At 39.0% G+C, this 25195-nt stretch overlaps 1 protein-coding gene across 1 annotated transcript in view; it reads right to left on the bottom strand.

The window, feature by feature from the left end:
- LOC120901010 overlaps positions 1–14427 on the bottom strand; it is a 91587-nt gene extending 77160 nt beyond the window's left edge. Inside the window, exons 1-2 of the mRNA XM_040308688.1 lie at positions 13895–14427; positions 7389–7746 (exon numbers count right to left, since the gene is read on the bottom strand). The gene's annotated coding sequence lies outside the window, so the exon portion shown is untranslated. The remainder of the gene's footprint in view (positions 1–7388; positions 7747–13894) is intronic.
- Positions 14428–25195: the final 10768 nt, after the last annotated feature.

Genomic DNA, 25195 nt, shown 5'->3' with positions numbered 1-25195 from the left:
TTTATCACAAAAAAATTAACGCAGTTCAAGATACCAGGAACATAGTAGTTTCTTGTTAATCATCATGACCAATGAAATGATTTCAGTATATATCACTGTAACTTATATAGCTATTTTGTAACATTACGTGTTTTAGCAAGCATGTTAGCCATTGAACACATGCTAAACTTTACATACTTAAAAAACAACGAACTGAAGGATGCTTCATAGAAAATGACTACAGGTAGCTCAAGAGATACACGGTACTTCTTATACGTGGATTCGGAGTCATTTCCGGTTTTCTAAATTTTCAAACTGCAAACTGTACTGATTTGACGCATCAATTGTAAAGTGCCAAATCATTTCCATTTTGTTCAAATATAAAAATCTGTTTCAAAAAGTTTTTTAGACATTTTAGCTGGAAATCATGAGATTCGAGTTACGTGGAAATTCGAGATACGTGGTATTTTACGGCCGTTTTCGGTCCCCATTATCCGTGTATTTCGAGGACCACTTGAATTTATCACTCTTCATTGTTCACTCTTAAATATTGTTGGTTTGTAAGTGGCGCTTCTTCAAAAATATTTGCCAGAGCTACTGAGTCTTTGAAAGTGTGATGCATAATGTCGTTTGAAATGAGTAACACGCACATCGGCAACAAAGTGGTAGTATGTGTAAAGACAATTAGAAGCAGTGAGGTACACTCAGTAAATAACATGTGGTTAATATTTTTCCCGTATGACATAAAAATTTGCTATAATATGGCAGGGAGTGACAATAACATTGTTTTGAAAAGTATAATTCGTATTTAATAGCTAAGAATAAAAGGAAAATAAATATATTTTTAGTATTATTCTTCTTCTTCTATGGCACAATAACCGCTGTCGGTCAAGGCCTGCCTGTACTACTAGTGGACTTGGCTTTCAGTTGGTTATTGCTTTACCTATAGCAGGATAGTTAGTCCTAGGTATGGGGGCACGGTCCATTCTAGGCTTGTACCCATGACGGGCATGTTGTTAAGACGTACATGTTGACGACTGCATCACGAGACCGAATTATTTTTATTGTTAGAACTTCAAAAATCGATCTTTTTTCAGTTTGTACGTTCACAGCCCATATCTTTGCTTGTGCATCTTTTCTCTTTTACCAGAAACAAATTCCAGCAAAAGATTCGCCAACTTTTTGCGTTCATACACCGCAAATCTTCGTCCAATATTAATACTGTAATGTAAAAAAGTAATAGTAGTATCGTGGGTTTTGTTGTAAGAAATGCTTAATATACCCTTTAGCCTTAGGATCAACCTGTTCAAAGATTGCAAACAATGATTCGAACCATGCATCCGTTAGGACGGTAGCTTGAATTGCTCGAAAACAGATTCGCCCAAAAGCTGTTCGTCTTTCTCTACCGCTGTAAAAATGTGTGTTTGAGAGATACAAGCTGTGTGAACGTATCTTGTGACAAAATATTGTTTTGAAGTTTATTAACCTGTTGATTAATTTTTTTAATAATTCGTATGCATGATCGAGTTCAGAAGGAAATATAATACTTAGATAAATATTTGTGGAATACAGGGTATGTTCTATGTGAAAATTTGAGTTTTGGTCGAAGTCTTCGAAACGAGAAAAATATGTAGCCAAGAAACTGATAACTTTTTAAAAAGTAGTATTAATGATGTTACTCACTGTCGTTATACCGATATTGATACTACAGTGCATTTTTAATACCTTGAAGAGCGTGCTCATGACACGAATCTTTTGTGGGATCAAAAAGTTGCAATTTTTTGAACATTTTTTTTTACCTAAACAGATGTTTTTACCGTATGAAAATCACTACAAACTTTAAATGAATATTCTCTCATGTGTTGTGATCCCAAAATAAAGTTTGAATACCAAAATAGATTATAATCTCACTGATTGCGATGACGTGATTGCGTGCTGACTAGTGGATTAGTACTCGATAGTTGAATTGTTTGGTAGACGGCGAATGTCATGAATAAAAATGACACAGAAAAAAATTGTACAGAAAACTTTGTGAAACTTTGTTTTATAGCTCATGACAGCCATGGCGATTCTGTCCAATCTTTCCCCTTTCCTCCATCAAAAAAGATTTGTCAACCTTATTGTGTTTCCACGCCACGATTCTTTTATAAATTAAAAAAATGGCCAATTTTATCAACATACTGTGTGAATTCGCTGGTTGAATATTAATTCCCTGCCAGCTATTAAATTTGTATTATTTAGTTGGCGCGATTCTCCATACAAAACAAAATTCATCCAAAAAATACGAATTTCAAAAGCCGATTTATCTATGCCAGACAAACGCATGCTTTTAATTGAACTGTCAGCCAACTATCGAGCCGTCCAACTAAAAAACATTCAACTATTACGTAGCTCTCCATGGAACGATTGTTTGATGACAAAACTTTCCCCTTCCAATGTCAAAAAAAAAAGCTTAACCTTTGGGTAATATGGGGGAAATGATTTTCCGTTAAAGAATCATATCATATGATGGCACCTATTGATATCTGTTTAGGTGTCATACAAAAACGTATTGTTGACAAAACGTTTCGGAGTTATACCCCAATTAGAAACCATTCATCAAATAATAAATAAGGTGTCTAAACAAATCGAAGATGTGTGCTATTTGTTGATAATTAATGAAGATTGAAACATAAACATTAATTAATCACCATATATTTTTTCTATCGCCACATGTAACGTCCTACGCAGACATACCGATCAATACAGGCTTTCGAGACTTATTCAGTAGCGGATAATCAGTCGTTGCGCCGGAGGAACGGTCCATATGAGGCTTGAACCCATGACGTGCATGTTGTTAAGTCATACGACTTTTAAAGGTACATTCAAAATAAAGAAAGTACTTCGATGACGATAGAGAGAATCATATTAATAATCGCACGTGCATTAGCCCAGACAACGATACGTTCACGCCTAGATTGTCTTTTCTAACGTAGAAATACCAAAAATAAAGGAGTATGGCAATCGGAAAAGTGTCACGTAAGAAAACTAATATTAAACTTAGTAACTTTTATTATTACCTATGGTAAAAAACAAATATTTAAAAGCAAGGTGAGTTTACTTTCACACGTTTAGAATAGTATTGTTGAGTGCCTATCTCTAATTTGCTTATTTATTACATTTATCAAATCAATACCATTAAGAGTAGCAGTTGATTTAAAGAGAAACAAAATTCTGTACAAGTACGTCGGTGCAAGCATCTTAAAGAGTATTACGCTTGGACCTGTGCTATTGCACAGTTAAGACATGTGCTAGAATAAGTTTTAAGTAGAAAATTGTGTAATAGAGTGTAAAGATGAGTAAAGAAGCCGTATCTGCCAGGATGTACGATTGTTATATAGAAACACAAGTAAAAAAGACAACACTGTTGTTACCCACTGGAGCACCTCCAGCATCTCCAGCTCATTACCTATGCATTAAGCATAAAATGGCATTTTTAATGGTGTTAATTTATCATTCCCACTGCTGCCTTTTGTTCCCCAAGAGAGGGTGTTCAACGTACAACGGCACTGCACTGTGCTTTTGATGTACCCAACTATCCGTGGCCATGGTACGAGCCGGTGCCGTTTGTTCTGCCTACGGTTTGTAATCGGCCCAATAAAGGCACACTCACCCGAAGAGCCTCATATGGGAGTATAGAGAGAGGGAGAGGGAGAAAAAAAAAGTGGCGGGCTGTATTTCCCAAGCTAAAACAGAACTGATTCATTCTGGCCCAGCCTTTCTGGGGCCATTGCTTCCATGTTTGCTATAGGTTTTGCACATTTCGTGGCCATCGCTACTGCACACGTATTCTCAGCGCGTGAAGGACGCTACCATCGTAGTGAAAGCTCTTTGTTAAGTTTTCTCATTTCACGAGATCGGCCTTTATGGGACGCCTTTATTGAGCCCGTCCCAAATTGGCAGCGGCTCATTCCGTTACAGCAAAAAGCCTACATAATGGGCGGGCATTTTGGATCGTGGTCGCTTTACAGTGGATAGTACCGCATACAGCATACGGGACTATTTGGTAACTAGTCCAATGCATTCGTTTTGCATTTTCCACCGGTGCTTCGACAGTGGCAAAAAAGTGTTCTCTCGAGGGCCGTAATTAAATGGTCTGAAGGTTTAAACGTGCTACGGAATGTTCAGCATTTGAAATCACGGCTGATGAAAGAATTTCTGAGGTGAAACGAATGCTTTCACAAACACAATATTGAAGCTTTATCGTCATGTTGTTTGTGTTACTAAATATTATACGTATGTTAATTACTGTGCTTAGCGAAAAAAGACATTCGGGATTACGTCTGGGAAACGTTAGATTAACAGCTAACCATTCGTTTTTAAAATGTTGTCCCTGTTATCTTTAAATAGTGTCATTGATCGTAAGGTTGAATTGAAAATAATTAGCTTGCAATATTTCAATTTGTTATTACTTTTGAGGAGTATTATTTGACATCTTCAAAAAAATCCATCAATGCTCAAAAAGAGGCATAGTATGTGAACTTTACATAACTTTTCTTGCGTGTTACTTTAAGCGGGGTTAAGACAATTTTTCCAAACGCAAACTCACACCCATACAAAAATAATAGTGGAAAAACAATGAGCACTTGTCTGTTACAATGTTTCGATGTAAACATCACCCAAGTTGGTCCATTACAGTAACAATCTCCGTATCGCAACCTTCGCCACAGTGCGGAGGAAAAGGAGTTATAGGGGGAAATGATTACATAAAAGAACAACAATTTCAATCCATCCAATGCGATGCAAATAACCATCCTAAGGGATGAAAGTGGAAGTTATGCAAATGAGAATGGTGCAAAGCAAGGGCTGGTCGTGCCGGGCAGCGCCAGTAATGTTCTCCGGAGGCTTTTCCATTCAATTAGAGATGATATCCGTTCATTCTTTAGTTTTCTCCCATCTGTTATGTTTGAAGCATTTTTAGCAGTTTTATTTTCCAGCGCGCTTCGTTCAAGTGCTGCTTAGCGCTGGTCTGCTGTGTATGGTTCGGCAGCTGGATGCCGATGGACGGAATGAGGACAAAATATACGTCCCGGTTGATAGATGATATGAGTTGGTCGGTGCTTTCGGTAATGCCAGGAACGGCGCAATTTTTGATGAAGAAAGGGAAAAAGTTGAATAACGACAAAAACGAGTCATTATTTTAGGCCGAATGATGGTAACAGCTTGCGTTGCAAATGGAAAAGGGTAGGGTAAGCGGCAGACACAAATAGTTAAAGCTTCGGTTGAAAGGGAAAACTTGTCATCTTTTCATTTCTTTGTGGAAACTTATGCTTGATTGTGGCTGGAGCATTTGGAGCAAAAACGCATAGCAAAGGCGACTTTTATTTTCAATTGTGACGTTTATGTAAAATGCCTTTATTCATTTTATGGGCTGGCAACATTTACGTTCGTGGTGCACGAAATTTGAACAACAATAGACCAGCGAAACAAATAAACAATTATTTCTTCAAGGCAATCCATACAAATTTCAGAAACATACAAATACAAGAAACTCTTAAAACTTGAAAAAACCCTTTTGCACATACATATAACATATTTTTGTTTAATGTACGTTGTTGTTTGCACGTTATAATACAATGCTTCGTGGGAAAAATATCTCCCATCAGAAGTCCTAGCATCAGAAAGTTTAAAAGCTACATATAACATATTTTTGTTAAATGTATGTTGATGTTTGCACGTTCTAATACAATGCTTAGTGGGAAAAATATCTCCCACAAGAAGTCCTAGCATCATTAAGTTTAAAAGCTAGTAAGGCTAAACTAAAATGGGATTTACCAACGTGTTGAATGTTACGCTCTAGAACGCTTGATGACGTAAAAAGTAGGCAAGCGAGAAGCGAGAAGAATAAAAAAACCTTTCAAGGGCTTGTGCCCTTTTTAATGCTTCAGGGAGCATTGGCTTTTTTATGGTCGTTTATGCTATTTCATGAGCGTCATGTCAGCGGCACATTGGCTCGCATCGAACCCACCGTTTCGTGTAGAAATGGAGCGTCTTGTGCGAAATGTTTTGCTTCTTTACAGTTTCGTCCCGGCTAGGAGTTTGCTGATGCTGCTCTTACACCGAGTTGCGCTGTAAGTGAATTTGCTGGCGTGTGATCTTGTGGTTGTTGGGGTGCAGGTTCACCACTAGCCACACCCGGGGTAGGAAGAGGGTATCGGGCAAAACGACGCGAGGTGCCGAAGGTGCAAAAGCTGAGTGTGCTGAGCTAGTGCTGGTTAGCAATTTTCGCCACCTCGGCGGGAGTGGGAGATAAACTCGAAACTCGATTTTAAATCTGTTTATTGTTATAGACCATCCAAGCGAAATTGAATTATTACCGCAGCTCTTTGGACGCTCCGATGGGGGCGCAGTAGGAAGTGACGAAGGAAGAGTATAATTTAATATGAGAGAGTATGTGCGATGAAGGCGGCGAATTAGGGTAAATGTTTTAATAAACTGTAATAAAGTGCAGAGATAGATTTTTTGTATACACTGCCGATGACAAATGATAAACATTGTGATTTTTTTTCTTTTTGTGTGCAATTTATAAACAAGAAATGAATTAAATTATTCAAGCTAATAGTTTGGAGAGTTGGAAAGATTGTTGCAAACTGTCGAAAAAGACTGACAATTAGTATTGTTTTATCTAAAAAATACTTTAAACTCTTCGAGAACATTTACCTCACAGTACAGTAGTCGTTCACCAATGAAACTCATATAAAAATAGTTCGGTTGTTTCCAACATAAACGTCCGTATAATATCCCCAGTTGACCATCGGCAAACCCCCCAGCAGGAGTTGAGAAATTAATCAAACAATTATCGCATCGAACGCCGCGAACGATAATAGTGAAATAAAGCTAAACAAACATCGAAGAAAAGCTTGCTCCCATCCCAGAACAACCGCGTACCGGTACCGAAATCAATACTGTTTGCATTGTTTCGACCAACTAACGGGCAGTAAAAATCCCTCGCTGAAGAATGATTTACTTTCGTTCTGTCGCAGCTAATGGAACCTCGTAAATCCATGATTATTTATGGGCAGTTGCAGATTGCGATTACCATCCCTGTTCGGCGTGGTGTGCAGTTCGTGCCCTCGCCATCGATAGTAAATGGGACAGGGAGGAATAAAAATGTGGGACTATAAAATTACTTTTAGCATTGTTTATCTGCTCAAGGTCTGGAAAGTTTACTCTGTTTCGCTCTATATTGTTTTTTTTCTGTGTGTTGAGTTGTGTGATGTTTTGGTTAATCAATTTGGGAATGTGAGATCTGACTTGTCATTGATTTGATGGATGAGTAAATAAATATAAAATGAATAATAATGGTATGAAAAGAATGTGAGGCTTCACCAAATTTGTGGAAAAAAGTTCTGATTACACAATAAGCTTACCTTCTACTGAATTGCTTCTTCGAAAAGATGTTACAACTATAGCAATTTTGTCCAATTCCAGCAGTTATCAAGATATCCAATTCACACGTTTCACAATGTGCAGCTCTTTCGAAGCTGTGGAGCGTGCTGTACGATGTGCCAAACAGCTACCTACTTTAAATTGGCATGTTCCAGTACTCCCAAACACCTACATTCATACATTCAAATGCTTTCCACTGGCAACACACCAGCACATTCGCAAAGACATTCCACAATTGGCTTATTATCGATGGCCATCACATTGCACTTTAGCAGAATGATCATCGCTAGCACTCGACGCCGCACTGTGTACATCACATACCGATGAGTTTTTCACTCACTGCAAAAAAGAACCAAAACGTAGAAGTAGAAAACAACACTCGCAAATAATATGCAACAAAATACCGCACCACATCGGGCGGAAGCAACCACATGCTGTTTAAATAAAAATAAATCACCGGAACAAGCACTGCCACTCACCGGTACACATTGTCACACGCAAACATGGGTAAAGGAATTCCGTTCCAGAGACGAATTCGATTTTCTGCAAATGTGTTTCCGCTTTTCACGGAAGTTTGGTACCATACTAGCATTTCACAAGTCCCGTTTTTTTCGTCCTTTTTTATAACCGTGCAAACCGTTGTATTTATCATGTTCGGTTCTGGGGACTAGATGTTTCTATTTTTTCAGCCGCTTTCTCTTTTTATCTTTTTTGCCTCGCTCTCTATTTCTCTCTCTCTCTCTCTCTCTCTCTCTTTCTCTCACTCTCTCTTACACAGTTTTTACAGTAGAATAGATGCTGGGCCAAAACCAACGATCGAAAATAGTGCCTTAGAGGCGTTTTCTTGTTTGCCGTTCGAATGGATGGTATTGGTATGTAAAAGAAGCTTGCAATTTTCGACAGCACCTACCTAGTAGATGGACAAATGTGTGAGAATCTTCCATTGTGTGACCCTGTCGAATAGGACAGTGCAATCGTACCACAATGGCCATGATAGATGGTAGTTTATGGTTGATGGAGTTGGTGACGAAATATCTTTGGGCGAAATGCTTCTTCGTTGCTTGTTATTTCTAATCAAAACGGATCGGTGATAGCTCTGGGGTTTGGAGAATATTTGATTTGAAATAATACTAACATGGATTTGAAGCATTTACACGTTTACGATGTTAATATCGATAAAATAGTGCGGGTATTTTGTACTATCATTTAACACGATTACATATCGTTTACAAAACACATCGTCGTTAGTTAAACAGGATTATTACATCTATAACTATTGTAAATTTTTATCATATTAATTGTCAATTTATGAATGTACGATTGGCGCGCGATTTAAATCATAACAAAATTAATTTGTAATCAATGTGATTTCTAATATAATACATATAATATGTACATATGTAATCTGATATAATACAAGTAAAATATTTGCAATTTAAATTAAATGTAGATTGGAACATTAAATTACAAATAGGAAGATAGCATCCATCCTTGTCGAATTTAAAATTAGCGATGCTTTATAGAATACAGTATAGTTATTTGAACAAAGTTTTTTTTATTCAGGAAGAATGGTCCGAAAAGGCCGTATTGCTCAAAGTAAATTTATCATTTTGAAAGATGATTGCATTTACTATTGGTGTGTTTTGAAACACGAATAGTACCTTAATAACGGTTCCAGTTTATATTAAATATAACAAAATAAATTAGTAGATACGAGAAATAAATCATAACCTTTCGATATCCTTAAAGTTTGGTATTGATTTATGCAAGAACTATTTACGTATTATAGGTGGCTAATAAAATAGTATTATATTAAAAATATTAAACCTTCGCCTTCACAGTGTTTCACCTAAATTCATCTACGTCTTGTTAAGAGAATAGGATGTATTATCTTTAACCTCGAAAGCTATTAATGAACATTATATACATATCGTAGCTATGTTTTGATCACGAGATACACAGACACACAGACGCACAAAATCATCTGTGCAATATACCACTATGCCACTTCTGTTTATCCTACACCACTAACAACCTCGTGCATACTTCTATACCTCCTCTGTTTATCCAACACTGCTAACAGCCTCGTGCACCGTGCTCTGTCAGCAGAATATCAACGGTGATAAATGGACCTACTATCATCTTCACGTTTACGACACATCTATTGTCGCTCCCGATCCTTACCGCTTCCTCTGGCAATGAAGACAGCAAGACCCGTTCTAGCTAGCGGCAAGATCGAAGCGTCGAACACTCACGCACTATTATGAACACACCTTCTGCTTTGCCACCGTTCATTCCACATCGATAGGACCGTATTCCGTTTCCCGATGTCACGACAGCGTTTCTGTGGGCGTGTACCATTTTACTTCCTATCAATGCATTGATTGTCACTAGCACGTTGCAGAGCGTTCCACTTTTTGCCATTCAGCTGTTCATTATTACGATTTTGCTCAGTTGCTGTGCTGTGCTGCACTTTGCGATCACGGGAAGGGTTGGCGGGACAGTGATTGGAAATTGTTTTCAGTCTTTCTGGAGTATCGATAATACCATGAGTTCGTGACGATTGATTTTTAAGTTTGGTTTTATTTTATTGCCATTAGCTGGCTATTGTTATTGGATTGTTAAGAGTTTTAAGAGCAAGGTTTAATGAACCGATTGTATGCTGATGTGTGTGGTGGTAGTTGTTATAGTAAATTATACACTACTTTTAACACATCAGGAGACGTTAAATGTATTTTACGAACAATATATAAATAGTTCAGCTTGTATATAACAATCCTTATCTCAATATCAATATATGTATGTCAAACTCTTTAAATAAATTCCACTCAGGTTTGTTTTTGTTTTTGTTTTTTTGCTTCGAAAGCTCAGTCTCTTTACTCGCATTAAATAGATTGTACGAACTCTCTCAAGGGTATGTCTCGTCTGAATGGCCTGTCCCTGCGTTTATGCATAACATAAATATTCAAAACATCAGCAGCAACCTAAGATATGGCTATCGATGGATTATTTACCCCACTACAGTAATTCTAGCGAAGTGAAGGGTGAAGTGCTCTTACTCAACACAATGTTCATCAAATCGATAGCAACTAAATTATTCTACTAACGGCAGTCGTCGCCTAAGCTTATGAGAATTATCGTTGTGGGAGAATGACGTTTGGAGATTTGCCCTAGTCTTAATAGATGCAAATGAAGCGCTGTGTGTTGCATTACTAAGTGTGCTTCGGTCCAGATCGATTGGACTACAGTGTACTGGGAGCATTCAATCTCTTCAAGTCTTTCAATACCGTAAAACTGTGTGCTTTGTATCGAAACACATAAGAGGTAAAGAGAAAGTATGTTTTTCTTTTTAATGGACTTTTTGTAATTAAGCATTCACACAAAATGATTTGCCTAAGTCTATTGAAGCAATTAAAATGTTAGATAGAATATGGGATTTGAGCCGGTCTCATAGTACAGTCGTCAACTCGTACAACATGCCCGTCATGGGTTCAATCCCCAAATAGACCGCGCCGCCATATGTAGGACTGACTATCCTGCTATGGGGGGGAATCAATTAGTCACTGAAAGCCAAAGCCCACAAGTGGGGGTACAGGCAGGCCTTGACCGACATCGGTTGTTGAGCCAAAGAAGAAGAATATGGGATTAAGCCTAAAGAAATTTGAAATTGTTTTCTTTCGTTGTATTCCATCAGCTTCAGATGGTTTGAAAAACATGAAAAACAGGATTTTTATTTCACTTCTGAAATGGTTAAGGGTTGAGACCACTTCAGATCGATTTTAGTATCGATTCGGTTGCCTCACACTCCAACCTTTCTCGGTTTTTCGTTACGTTTTGCGATCCTGCCCTACGAAGCATGTTATCAGTTGTTTCAGAGGAAAAGGATTGTTCTTGTTCCTGTGCATGTTATCATCGTGACAGAAAACTTTTACACCAAATGATGGAAGCTCACACAGCCGGGTATACACATACACAGCAGTAATCCGCATGTTTTCCCTCACAGTCACAATCTACCATTCCTGGGGCCGATGTGTCCTGTTCACTCGACGCTCTCAATCCTTCCCAATGCGTTCGCTCTCCTTTTCTTGCTCTCCGCTCTAATCGACAAGACACTACACACGGCTGAAAGCTTTACCGACGATGTTAGCCCATTTTTGGGTAGGATACACCCCACCCTGACACACCAGACTGGGCCTTCCGCTCACTAGTCCGCTCTGTGGACAGCTTTGCACGGTAAAGTTTTACTCACGTATTTGCCGTGTATTATCGCAACAAAGTAGAATCCTGTTGCGTCAGTCGGCGAGAGTCTGCACTGGAGCGAACGTAATGCTAGTGAAGGCATGGGAAGCGAGAGGCAAACGCTTGGCGCGATAGAACATACACCGAAAAAAGGAACGACGGATGGTTGAGCTCATCATCAACTCTCTTCGCCTCAGGGTATTATTGTTTTTTTTTCTTGCTGTTTGTATATTCTTTGTGGGCTGGTGCGGATGGATCCATCTCCCAGTGGACTCCTATCGGATTGCTCTATCTACTTCTAGCAGTGGGAGTACAAGCATGATGTATAAGTCTTGTTGTACCTTTTTGTGTTTCTGCTTATGAATCTCCCAACTAGTAAAACAAAAGCTATCATGCCACCTTGGAATATCCCGTACACGCACCCATACACATGTGTTTGGTGATTTGTTCGCACAGCAAAGTGTTCATACCTCGGGACGAGTTTTCTGTCGGCACGCTGCTGTTCCGTTCTTCGCGTAAGCTTTTCCGGTACGGCTGAGCACGAGCTCGCACTACAGCTACATCCGGTTTCGAGGCAAATACATAACCAGACTGCGTTTGATTCTACATTTCCGTTGGAAGCTGTGTGAATATGAATCAGAAATGCAAAAAAGGTTTTTCTCTAGACCATGTGCTACTGGTTACTTATGCAAAGGGAATCTAGGTTATGTGTTGTAAAGGTGCCTTCTGACGTTGTGTAAAGTATTTTTTTTTTCATTTCAGAGAAAAGCAGCCTCACAGCCTTCAAGACTAATTTTAATGTGAGCGTGAGCGCCAACATTAAATTCGATGAATTTTGCACCTGGCTGTTATATTTCATATCGGGCTCAAAATTGCTACGACATTTCGATATTCTGTTCGATCCGTTCCACGCACCTTAAAGCTAATTTTTTCTTGCTGAATGATTTCTGTTTGAAGAGCTTGCTGATTACTTGCTACTACAGCTGCAAACATCTCAATAAATACGAGTGGTTCAACTCAAGAAGGGAAAGTTTTGACACAAATGGATTCTAATTAATATTTCCTCAAGTGTTTCACCTCAGCACGGTTGCCCCTTTTTGTTTACCGAAAGGCACACAGTTAGTTATATTGAATGAAAAGAACCAATCATTACCATCTTCCTGCAGTTTTATTGTTTTTGTTTTTCCCTGTTTTTTTACAGTAAAAGCAGAAAAAAAAATCTAATTGTCGTTTCGCAAGAAATTCCGACACCCTAATCGAACAGGGAAATCTTGCCTATGGCAATCTGGGGAACAATGGAGAGAAGAACTGTCACCTTATTAGTGCTCCGCACGCACTGATTCAAATCTCATATGCTAATTAATATCAATAATCATTCGACGGGCTCGATTTTACAGCCTCCCACGCGCTTCTAGTCATTTCCCGTGACCTTTTCGTTTCTCCCCGAGCGCATCCGGTTTTTCTCCGAGATCATACGCATGTGCTCCTTTTCACTCTCTCTCTCTTTTTGTTCTCTATCTCTCTTTTTCTCTCTTTCTCGCTAGCTTTCTGAATGTCTCTCTCTTTTTCTTTCCTTTTCTTCTTTTCCATTCCTGCTTAAGTTTCCTCCTATCTCTTTCCCGTTAGCCGTGACTTCTGTTTTTTTTTTGCGTTTTTCTACTCGTTTCATTGCTTTAATGGTCCCGTCCTCTTCCTGCACGCACAAACACACGCACATGGCGTAAGGAAAGTCTTTGGCTTTGGAGGCAAACCATTGTATTGTAATCCAGTGCAAGCCTACGGAGCTATGTGGAGTCAGTCTACTGTACAAGCTCTACATCCATCAGTAATTCAAATTTTTCCCAGCTTTCGGAACATGAAACTCAAGCTCCTTTCTCTCTCCTCCGAAATTACTCACAACCGAGACGTTCGTTGTGATTCCGATGACCCATGGATAGAATAGATTTCCTTGCACCCTATTGCAGAAAAAAGAGTATGTATCGCAACTGAAAGTTTGAAGATGGATCTTATCCAGAATGGATATTTCATGCTTCTAGCAGCTTCAAAAATGTTTCAGTTTTTCTATAAAATATGCCTCGCCATGTGAACGAATTGAGATTGCTTGAACAAATGTCTGCTTTACTGGATGTTGCCTTTATGGTTCAAGTGATTCGAGATGAACTGGGTAATTTAAAAAGCTATATCCATTAAACCTCACTGACTTCCACTGACTAACCAACCAGGCGTAAGCGCACACACACATACACACCTGCACAAAACCACGCACAATCGCACATACACAGGTACAGGTATAGGTGCTTCTCATTAGTTGAACAGGGCACCTTAGGCCACATGCAATGTCCCACGTACAGTATCTACTGCAGCTGGCAAGTGCTCCTGTTGGCCACAAAAAGCAGCACACACTTATCCAATGACACGCTGCAAACCACACATTTCCAGACACTGACCATGTTTCCCCTCTCCAACATCACCAACGCACATACACGCACAAACAAACGTACCCACACACACACACACACTCTTATATATACACCTTGTTTCACCTTATGCGGCCTTACTTCTTCGTCACCCGCCCGAGGGTATTCAGGGTGTCCCGGTCGCCGTCCCAACCGCCGTTTCCTACCGCTCCCTTCGAACCCGTTTACCTTCCGCCACCAAAGTGACACAAGGGGGCGACCTGTCTGGGATGATGCGCAAAGCAAAGCTGCAGTCCTGCAGTTTTGCAGAATGTGGTCGAGCACGCGATAACCGAATCGGACGCGCGGTCCGTACGCGCCACAGTTTCCGACGGCACTGAGCCAAAGCCGATCGGGCGCGCTTTTGGCCCTGCGTTGGCTCGGCGGCCTCCCACGGAACCCCCTGGAACGCTGTGTGTGCGCGCACGTGTGGTTTTGTATCTGTGCACGCACTTGTGCATGCTAGGTCGACTGCCTGGTGCCGTGCTCGGAGAGCAGTTTGCTTTAGATAAAAATGCATGAGCAAGAGAGAAAAACAGAGAGAGAGATCGAGAGGAGCAGACAGAACAAGTAGAAATATACTCTTGAATTGAGGAAAAATCTGAGATGAAAGCAGCACTATGGGATCATTAGCAGTTATAACACTAAACGAAATTATAATGTCTAAAAAATCATTGAAAATTTCACTGTCGATGGCTTTTTTTAATTTCAAATCTGACTGATTTGAATTATTGTTTCATAAGAGAAGAAATAGAAACCTATTATTTTGATCAATTTGGCAGCTTTAAATTATTCATACGATTTTTACTATTATGTTTAATAAACTAACACATTTTAAGCTAAAAGGAGAGCTCAAAGTTTTTAATAAATGTCTGTTTTAAAATGCTTATATGTTTGTTAACTGTTTTGCATGTTCCATATACAAAAGGAAGAAACACTCTCGGTGCAGAAAATCTAAACTATGGTGACCTGGTATTGTGAGAATTGTTCGCGTGAGAGCAGTTGTATTTCTGTACGTGTACGTACGTAAAATGTGGAGAGAAAATACAGCGAACGCGAGAGATGCCCATTCGTACGGATGGTGAGAGACAGCTTGAACACGTTTTTCATGTTGCGTTCGAGTGCGTTAGAAAAGCATTTGCCAGCTTCTGATGTATCCTGTTGCTTGTGAAACCGGGCACAGTGGGATGGAGACGCCTGGTGGGGTACGGTGTTTTGCAATGCCAGGAATGCAGCGGAATGGGGCATTAAAGTGAGGTGGTTCCAGAATCGTGCGGATTTGGAAAATGAAGTGTTAACGCTTCCTAATAGTTTTGCTATGAATGGAACATGCGTGTCGCTTAGAGTCGTCTCGATCAAATGCCCGTGTGTAGTTCGATAAAAGCGGCCACACCACTGAAACGGTGTTCACGTATGGTTATTTTGTTCGAGAAAAGTGTTTAACAAAGCATGGTGATGGCTTAGTTTTGGATTTTTATTGCTTTATATTTTATGTAACCGCATGTTCAGTTGTTTTGATCCAGATTCACTTATTTATAATCCAGAACAAAACTCGTAATCGTGGATTCAACATATGTACCAGAACAAAAACTGTGAAAATTTTGGTCGATAGTGCAAAACTGTTTAGCTGTAATTTATAAGATTATCATGTTATAGACAACGAATTTATTTAACTAAACCGAATTTTAAACACTCGAAAATGTCCGAAATCTAAACAAAACTTACCAGACTCGTTCGAAGTCGTCTGGAATATACCGGGGTCGTCCAAGCTCGACCAGACTCGTCCGAAATAGCGGAGTGGAATCTGATTTTAGTTCAGAGTCCGATTCAGTTTAGCTAGTAGAAGTGGCTATAGATGCGATTGATATCACTTACGCAATCGGTTTCTGAATTGATCGATTTTTGAACCGATGTAACTGGCGCTGCAGCCTTGCGCAATAGGTTAGCTGAACGATGCGCTGTTGAATTGGCAATATTGATTACAAAACAACACGCGCAATTCTTACGCTGGGCGATGTTCCGATAAATCAACCAAGTCGCTGACACTGCAGCCACGTGGCATGTCCTGTGTTTCGCAACGTGTATATGTTACCTATATAAACACTAGTATTTTTTTTAAATTATCGCATATTGGACTGATTAGTGGTTGATTGTAGTTAACAAATAATAAATAATAAAAAATATATTGTTTGCTCCTAAACTTGTGTGAGTCATGTACAAAATGACACATACATCTCCTAATAGTAGCATAAAAATGTAATTAACTTCATACTTCGATTTCATTTGAATCAATATTACCACGCACATGCAACGTCAAATATTTGTTGCATGTTCTAATATCTGTAACGGTTAAAGGTTATAATCAAACGGTTCAAATCATTCAGAATGTTGTTTAAATGTTTCTTCTTCTTCTTCTATTTGGCGTAACGTCCTACGGGGACATGCCGGTCTATACAGGCTTTCGAGACTTAATTCATTACCACGTAGCCGGATAGTCAAATCCTTGCTACGGGGGGACAGTCCATTCTGGGATTGAGCCCATGGTGGGCATGTTATTGAGTCGTTCGAGTTGATGACTGTACCACGGGACCGCCCCTTAAAAAGTTTAAAAGTTTAACATAGTTAGATCAAGGAAGGTGTCGTAAATCATGTGAAACTGGGTTCAATAATTTCCCAGAAAATTGAAGTAAAAATCGAACGCACTATAGCACAGTTAACGAATTTGAATTGTAATGGATCACAAAACTCTCTGTATACCCCGATCATAAAGGCGATTGCCTTGTTATCTATGGAGTGTTATGCACATTATAATATGCTCCGCAATATTAAAGGTATATCTAGGGTTATTGCAGTGCGCTATAAACCCATATTAATGTGGAAACAGCCCTTGGTTGAGCCACCACGCCAGCAAACATTAACTGACGTATGGAGAAAAATAAATTAATAGAGTTACAACGAATTTATTAGTAAATAGACTAGAGTTGAGCGCAAATATCTTATTATTATTATTCTTAATTTTCTTCTTGGTGTAACGACCTACGTGGCCATGCTGCCCTATACAGGCTTTCCAGACTTAAAAGCAAGTAAACCACGTAATCCTATAAGATGATCTGGCTTGCAAATTTAAGCTAAGAAATTATACAGTTAGTTATTTTGTGTCCTAGAAAAGGTAAAAATCTCAATGAACATATATAATAAGTGAAATAACTGCTACATTTAAATAACAATAGCTGATGACACAATGATAGAATATTATGGAAAATGAGTAAAACATAATTATAAACGTTAAAATAATAAAGTCAGAAAAGGCTCATGAATAAAATTTTTAATTAAAGAGATTAACGAATAAGAACTCAGCCGAACTAGAAACGAATTAAAATAATAAAATGAACAATAATAAAATGAAAATGAATGAAATTAATGAATGATGATCAAAAACATCAAACGAGTTCATAAATCAAACAATGCATATTGAATATTTGAATATAAAATGACAGATAAAAGTTTTAAAAAAATCGTAAATCGATTTATCACGATAGAATAATGCGGCAATTTGGTGTACTTAGTAGGACCTTACGTTAAAAACTACCTTTTTTACTAGGGGATGATTAAATGTAAAAATAATGTCTTGAAGGTCGTCTTTGTTAACAGTATTAAATGATAATTAAAAATTATATGTGTTTGTAGTAATAGTATAAAAATATCATAATATTTTGTAGTTTTACATTAATTTAAACAAAAAAATATTTTATAAGCGTTGAATCAACAGCGATTAACATTTCCAGAAAAGAATTATATAAATGATGAATTAACAACGATTTACATAAGCTTCCATGTCATTTATCTTTGCTAGCTAATCAAACACAGTATCAACACATCCTCACAAGAAGGGTAGTGCGATAGCCGAAAAATACAACCATAAAACATACCACACACCCTATATTATTGTGGTAGTCTAATTTCGTACGCTTTGTTGATTTCGTTCCCGTTCTTGACTTGGGTGTGTGCTGGGTTTGGTGTGCTGTTTTCCTCCACACGATAGCAGCACACAGGCAGCATAACGTCCCATAACGTACGATCCACGGAGAACCATCACCGAACACTGAAAGCTTCAAGTCCGAGGCAAGCAAACGGAACCACACGGCCGGAAAAGACAATTTGAAGCGGAAATGTGTTGTGCGTTTGTTTGGCAGAACAAATTTCTTTCGCCTTCCTTCTTCATCATCTAAGCGCCTAACAGTATGCAATCGCGTAGCGGGGTGTTTGAATCAGCAAGGTGAGCTACAGTACGGGTCGGTGTGCAAACAACCGTTGAGCATTGCTTTTTTGTTTTCTTTCTCTGTTCGCATGTTCCCAAGCAATGCAAATCCGTTCACTAGGTTGTTGCGCTGGTCAAAGTTCTACATCGTCTCTGAGTTGTCCTGTCTGTATTTTTCCCGCTTAGCTAGTTTGCAGGGGCATTACTGTGCCACATTTCGCAGGGCTTTCTTCACTCATTCCTGCTTGTTGCTTCCTATCTTAGCGCACCTTTGCGTTCATATTCCGCAGGGCGCTTCAAGATGTTGCAAACATCATGCCAAACATTCTACCACAACCGCTGCCATTTCGCTGCCTAGAATGGTTTCCAGTCATCTCAGCATACTACACTAGCGGTAGAATAGTCGAAATTTCCCGATGAGGCAGTAGTGGGGATGAAAATTCGTTATGAATTTAAATTAGATTTTCTGCACCTTCGTTGTGTGCACGCCGGAGTGTGTATATGTGTTCGTGTTGATGGGTGTATGTGTTGTTAGACCATATTTGGCGTCGATGGTTAGCGGCGACCAGATGCATATTAAAGTGGGGGCAACTTTTCGGAGCTCCTGAAAGAAAACGCGCATTAAGACAACAGTTCGGTGCAGGTGCGCATCTACGGCTGTATGCTAGTAGAGCGAAATGGGGTCATTGTTAGTGTGATGCAATTTGCACTTTCATTTATTGGAACAGTGCCCACGGTACGGGCAAGCTGTCGGATTAGTGGAGGATTATATGAAGCGAAACAACAGCAGCAGGATTCAACAGATGAAAACAAAGGAGAGAAAACATGTTTTGTCCGAACCAAAGAGAATAAATCGGAGAGAGATTATGTAGCGGAGGAAAGAAAGGTGATTGTTATTTTTTTGTTTGATCATTTTCGTAATTTTGATTAATTCTATTTGAATGCAAAATAACAATTAAAGATTTGGTTGAGGTTCAGAAGAAATTAAAATCTAAAGTTGATGATATAACCATATTTGCTATAAAGTTCCTTTTTCTTTTTTCTGTTTATTAGTTTGATGTAGCAAACAATAAATTAATGATTATTAACTCATTAAATAGTTGTGTGTCTTTTTGTTAACCTATCACGTTAATCATTATTTGTATTATTTGTTTGCTTTTCGTCGTTGCTTATTAGTAAAGCTGCTACCACCGCGCGGGCTTCTCCACTGTTATACAAAAAAGGAGAAAGTATTTAAGGCACGTGATCTATCATGTTTAAGATCTAAATAGCTCGTGTCCTTACAAATTTAAGATTGTTCTTATATTCTCTCAATTTTGGGCTCGCCCGAACTTACTGTATTTTTACATCTTGTCTTTCTTGTAGACGATTCTTTCAATTATTGTTTTAGATTCTGCGTTTGGATTTTTAGAGGATGCTGCTAATTGCACCGTGATCATATGCTGGGATGATCGTTCGTTTGTGTCTATCTTATTTCCATTCGCAATACAGTCTTTCCCCGAGTTTCGCGAATAATGCGTCCCGGAGACATTCGCGTAACTCGGATTTTCACGTAAGTAGAATATCACATTTTGCAGCCAAAATATGCTTGTATAATCATAGTTTTTGATTACATCTAGTACTTTTATGCACTATATTACTTTTTTAATGCAATTCGTGGAGAAAATTAGGTTATTTCTGTTTTATTAGTCATTTTATTTTTTGGACTGATTGCAATTTATTTTTCATTTGACAATTGTAGGAGAAAATTATTACTGATTTGACATATGAACTGTCAAAAATTAAAATTCGCGTAACTCGAATTCGCGTAACTCGAGTGTGACTTAAATCGAGTGTCGCGTAATTCGGGGAAAGACTGTAGTTTATTTTCGGATTTTTAACGGTTTATTTTTCGTTTGTTAAAGTGTGTTACTAAAAGCTCAAGCTGTTGCGTTTTTAACAGTACTTGTCAACTAAATTAATATACTACAAAAACATACTGCCGTGTTTCTGGATAGATTATGAATAGCAAGTGTTTTTATCGTTAGCTATGCATATTCTTCCTCTTCTATTTGACGTCAACGTCCAACGTGGACATACCGGCCTGTACCGATTTTCGAGACTTTATTCTCTACCACGCAGACGGATAGTCAGTCCAGTCAGAGGGAAGGTCCCATTCTAGGCTTGAACTCTCTACAGGCATGTTGTGAAGAATCACTGGACTGTCCGTCATATTCATTCTTACCAGCCATATTCATTCTTACATATAAACAGTTGTTACTGACAATTGAATATCAGCACGGTTTGGATCAACAAATGAAGTCCATAGCTTAATTGAAATCGAATATCAACGTTGTCCCTATTCAGTTCGCTATTTACTCCCCGTCTTAAAGGATGAAACAAACAAAAACCTCTAAACTTTACGCGCTAAGAGGCACCAGTTGCTTTCCTCTGGTTGATTGAGGAAAAAAAGAACCGAGTAAAAAAAAAAGAAACCAAATCTGTAAAACGCAACAGGGTCAGCTCGTAAGCGAGCGTTTCCCCCACGGAGACGTAGCGACTTCAGGCGGATCTTACTGCTGATGGGACTGGCTGGTAAGCTGAAAACATCCACTGAATAGCAAATAGCCGTCGCTGCAAAGCTCGTCCGACGGAAGAAAAATGAGCTTCCCACACCGCACACAGTGGCGGGAGCGGAAGGACATTAGAGTGAAGCAGGACGGTTCTGTCACGTCCGCCCGGAACAGCATATTTACCCCGAATAAATCCTGCGACTTTCGTGCCAACCGGAGCGCAGCACGGTGGTAGTGAAAGTGCATTCCGCGCTGTGTGCACTGCCACTGTTTACAATTTCCGGGCTAATGTCAGTGCGCCCGACCGACGTCTTGCAGCATGTCCTCGTCCGCAGAGTATGCTTGGAATGTTCGGTAGCAGTAAGTTTGCTCGTTTCCCGCTCATCTCTAGCCACTCCGCCGTGGGTGGCGCGTTTCAAGCTGGTGGCACGGCTGCAAGACTGTCGTTTAACGACAGTGCACTGCATCGTCGTGTGCCCACCAGTTGCATCGTCCGATAGTTGCACTGCGAAAGAGACTCGCTAATGCTGATGATAATGGGAAGCAAAGGAGCGTCACTCGCCGTCGGCCCGCTTTGTTTCCGTCGGCGCTCAACCAACCCGAGCCGAACCTATGCTTGCTTGTTGAAGCTTCGTTTCATCTGTTTGATCAAGTCCGTTCCACTGACCGTTCCTGGTAGGATGGAGGAAGTGCAACTCATGCGGAAACTGAGCATTTGTTACTTCGCTTGTCCACGGTGTTCGGTGTAGGATAAACAACAAGAAAAAAAAAGAAATATTGATATAAAACATGAATTTTGTCGCATGAAGCATAAGAAAAGTTTACTGTTTGTTTGCGAAAAGTTTGTGCTTCGTAGAGGAATTCTCATTTTAAAAGTATGTTTTTTTATACAAAGCACCAAATACGACTATCGTGCCGGATCTAGCAAAATGTCCTTGTAACAGTAAACATTCGGGGGGAATGCAGTCTAAAACGCTTAAAGCTTTTTGTTTTACAACTGTTATTAGTCAACTTTGTGCTATCTTACTACGAAGAAAAACTTTGAGTATACCAAGTTATGCAGTTACTTAACATATTGTTAATGTAGTAAAGTTAATATATTGTACAGTGGAATAAGTTCTATTTATCTTTTATTATACTTATATTACCTTTTTGACTATCGTTTGTAATTTAAAAAGCAATTATAAAGACTGGGCATGTTTCTGATGTATAATAGAAGTATAAAAATTGTTTTGTTTTATTACTTGAAACTTGAATCTATTGAGCAACTTGAACCAACTTGAAGCAAATTACGATGCAGTGTTCGGTTCACTTAATAAAAATAATATATAAAACTATTTACGTGTTTCTTGCGTGTAACAATTAGACACAAAATAAAGGGCTGTAGTAATAGCAATAAATCTATAAAGCCTATAATTTATTTATTAATCGCCAACCACTAAATAACGATGTATTGAACAAATGAGTCCCAAATAACAAGTTTTTTTTTAAAATCATTATAAGCTTTTGAGAGCTTATTTTAATACATAATATTATGGTAGTCAAATTTATCAGAAGCGACATTAACTTTCAAAACGACATTCATTACAAAAAAATTATCACTCTTAAGAAAATATCATAGCGCGCTTTACTATCCACTACAATGACCTAGACTCCGTGAAAGGTTTAATGATGACCTACTTTTCGACACAACTTAACAAACCGATGATCCACCACGAAACCTGAACGATGACAAGCTTCTTCACCTGTTGTTGTTTCGATTAGTTGATAAAAGTTTACTTTTTTCCTTGCAGGTATTTGGAAATATAAATTGATTGACAGCAATTGAGACTGTGGGTGGGTTGCCAGTAGAAAATTAGTGATGGCCATGTACCTTTTCCTTTTGAAGGTGTAATATTATGATACTAAATTTTATGCCAACTGTTAAAAGTGGTTCAAAAGTACTAACTACCAATTATTTACATCTCCGGGAATATTACTCAAACTGACGACGGTAAGCGATGACGATTCAATTGCACTCACCTCAACCAACCAACCACGAGAAGCAAGAGCACGAGAAGGGTGCCGTGCCACTGCCGAGAAAACAATTCCGAATCAATTGAAGATGTCACTAGGGTCAATTGATGACACGTCGTCGTGTTGCATTTTGCGACCTATATTAATTCAATTAAAACCACACCAGCAAGATGGTGGCAGGCAATTGCGGTCGAGCATGGTAATGTTGATGTGCCTATGTGACATGGCCATGCCGGTGAGCTGGTGATTGCTTCAAAGTGTACCATTTTACTGCTTTTGGCTGTGATGGGAGTGATAAACGTATGATACGAGCACGATATGAAACTGATTTATCTCACGTATCATCTGCTTGATGTGGTTTTGTGTTTATTTTGTACCCCACACTGTACGACATTTGATACTTTTGCCAGCTGAAATGTTGTTTCTTAGATAACTGCGTAGAAAATAAATTGGAGAGCAACCACTGATGGAATAAGAGGAATTTGCGCAGCTGGTTAAGGTAGCATCCCATCATGTTAAAATTATAATGTAAACCGCTTGACATTTGCCTGCAATCTGCTCCGATCTGTTACAAACAATGCAAAAGTGATTGGATCGACAATGTTATGCAAAAAATAAAGTGTACCATGCATATAGCAAATTGATAAAGTGGTGTGTAATTTGAGATCTAATACATTTGTCCAGCTTCGACTGTCGCTGCCCTAGACATGTCGTTTTGAAGTAAAATTATGTAATTTTAAACCCATAAATACCCGCAGCTTGTGTACCCTGAATGTTCCCTGTTTTGATCATTATTCTCGTGAGCAACACTATTGCCATGTGTTGAAATGAGAAAAGGTTCTGTAGAGTGCCCTTCAAAAGTGTTGTGTTTAATAACCTACGCCGAAGTGAGACGCTCTGCCACGCTCATTAGTATGCATGCTCTCAGCATGTGGCCTTCTCACATTGGTTCCGTTGGTACGGTACGCTATGCACTATTCCCCCTGCGCTGGAGATGCATTTGTAATGTACGAGTCCCCTCCCTTTATTTTAAACCCTTCAGTATATGAGCTGCTCGAAACGTGTTGAACTTTTAAACTGAGCTTCATGTATTGCGCATTCTTTTTTCATATTGATGCTAAACAACACTGCTCAAAAAGAAAGAACATGCTAACCATAAAGTACACTTTGCCTTCCGGCGCAGTTAATAGTTAGCTTATTGGGGTTACTTTTTTGTTATCTATGCCAAGTTCTGATTTGAATAGAACTAGAAAAAGCGTTTTACACCTATACATTACACGTTCGAGCACTTGTCCAAATTGATTGATGCAATGCCGGCATAGAGCGAACCGGTGCACTCTTTGCTTCACTGCATGCCACTCAATTAATGCTGCATTTATTCCGATGCCTTCGAGCACGGTCCATTCATGGTCAATTCTACATTTACCACTGCCGTAGTAATTGGAGAGAATGCAATGGTATTTGGAGGTTAATCCGTTTTTTTGTTGTGCTTTTTTTTTAGTGGCGGTTGGTTGTGTTTAGTTCAAACTGGTTTATTCCGAACCAGTACATCACCCAAAACCTTGAGTGGGTTTAGACTTTATTGATAATTTAATTTTTGCTGAGCGTTGGAAATGTTGCTAGTCTTTTGGATCTTGTGGTTTGGTTCAAGGCTACAAGATATTATAAAAAAAAAAACGCTTAAAGGTACATTAAAACTGTTATAGAGGCTTGCCTAAAATGTTACAACAGCTACAAGAATCCAATTTAATAAACATTGCCTACCATAAACACTACCAAACGAAAGAACGATTCCAGCCGGTAAAATCGCACAGCAGGATGGAAAACAATTAAGTCTACCCAAGTCTCAACAATGTGCACCTCCCGGCCGGATGAAAAAGTACACTTTTTCAGAAAAATACTACGGAATTTGTAAACATTTGCAAACGACACATGCTTGGGCACGATTATTCATTCATTGCAACGGAACAGCCAAAACGAACCGATAATGGATGCTTGACGCTGATTCCACCGCGCTGAACACCGGACAGCTGTTGCATGAACCTGCATGCTGGTGGGGTGAACTGGTGTGCGTAGTGCAGGCGGCGCTTGAACACGGTGTATTGAACACGATCTTGTCTCGAAAGACGAAAGGCTTCCGTTTCTTCGATAGGTTTGTGACCTTTCACGGTTCAACTGCCGCCGTTTTACGCAGCGTTGTTTTGGCATGCTGTGGGACGGTAGCTAACAGTAAAATCAGATTGTTATTTATTATTTTCTATTTTACG

Source organism: Anopheles arabiensis, chromosome 2 (genome assembly GCF_016920715.1).
Source record: "Anopheles arabiensis isolate DONGOLA chromosome 2, AaraD3, whole genome shotgun sequence".
NCBI classification, from domain to species: domain Eukaryota; kingdom Metazoa; phylum Arthropoda; class Insecta; order Diptera; family Culicidae; genus Anopheles; species Anopheles arabiensis.
This window is presented reverse-complemented; position numbering and strand designations above follow the sequence as displayed.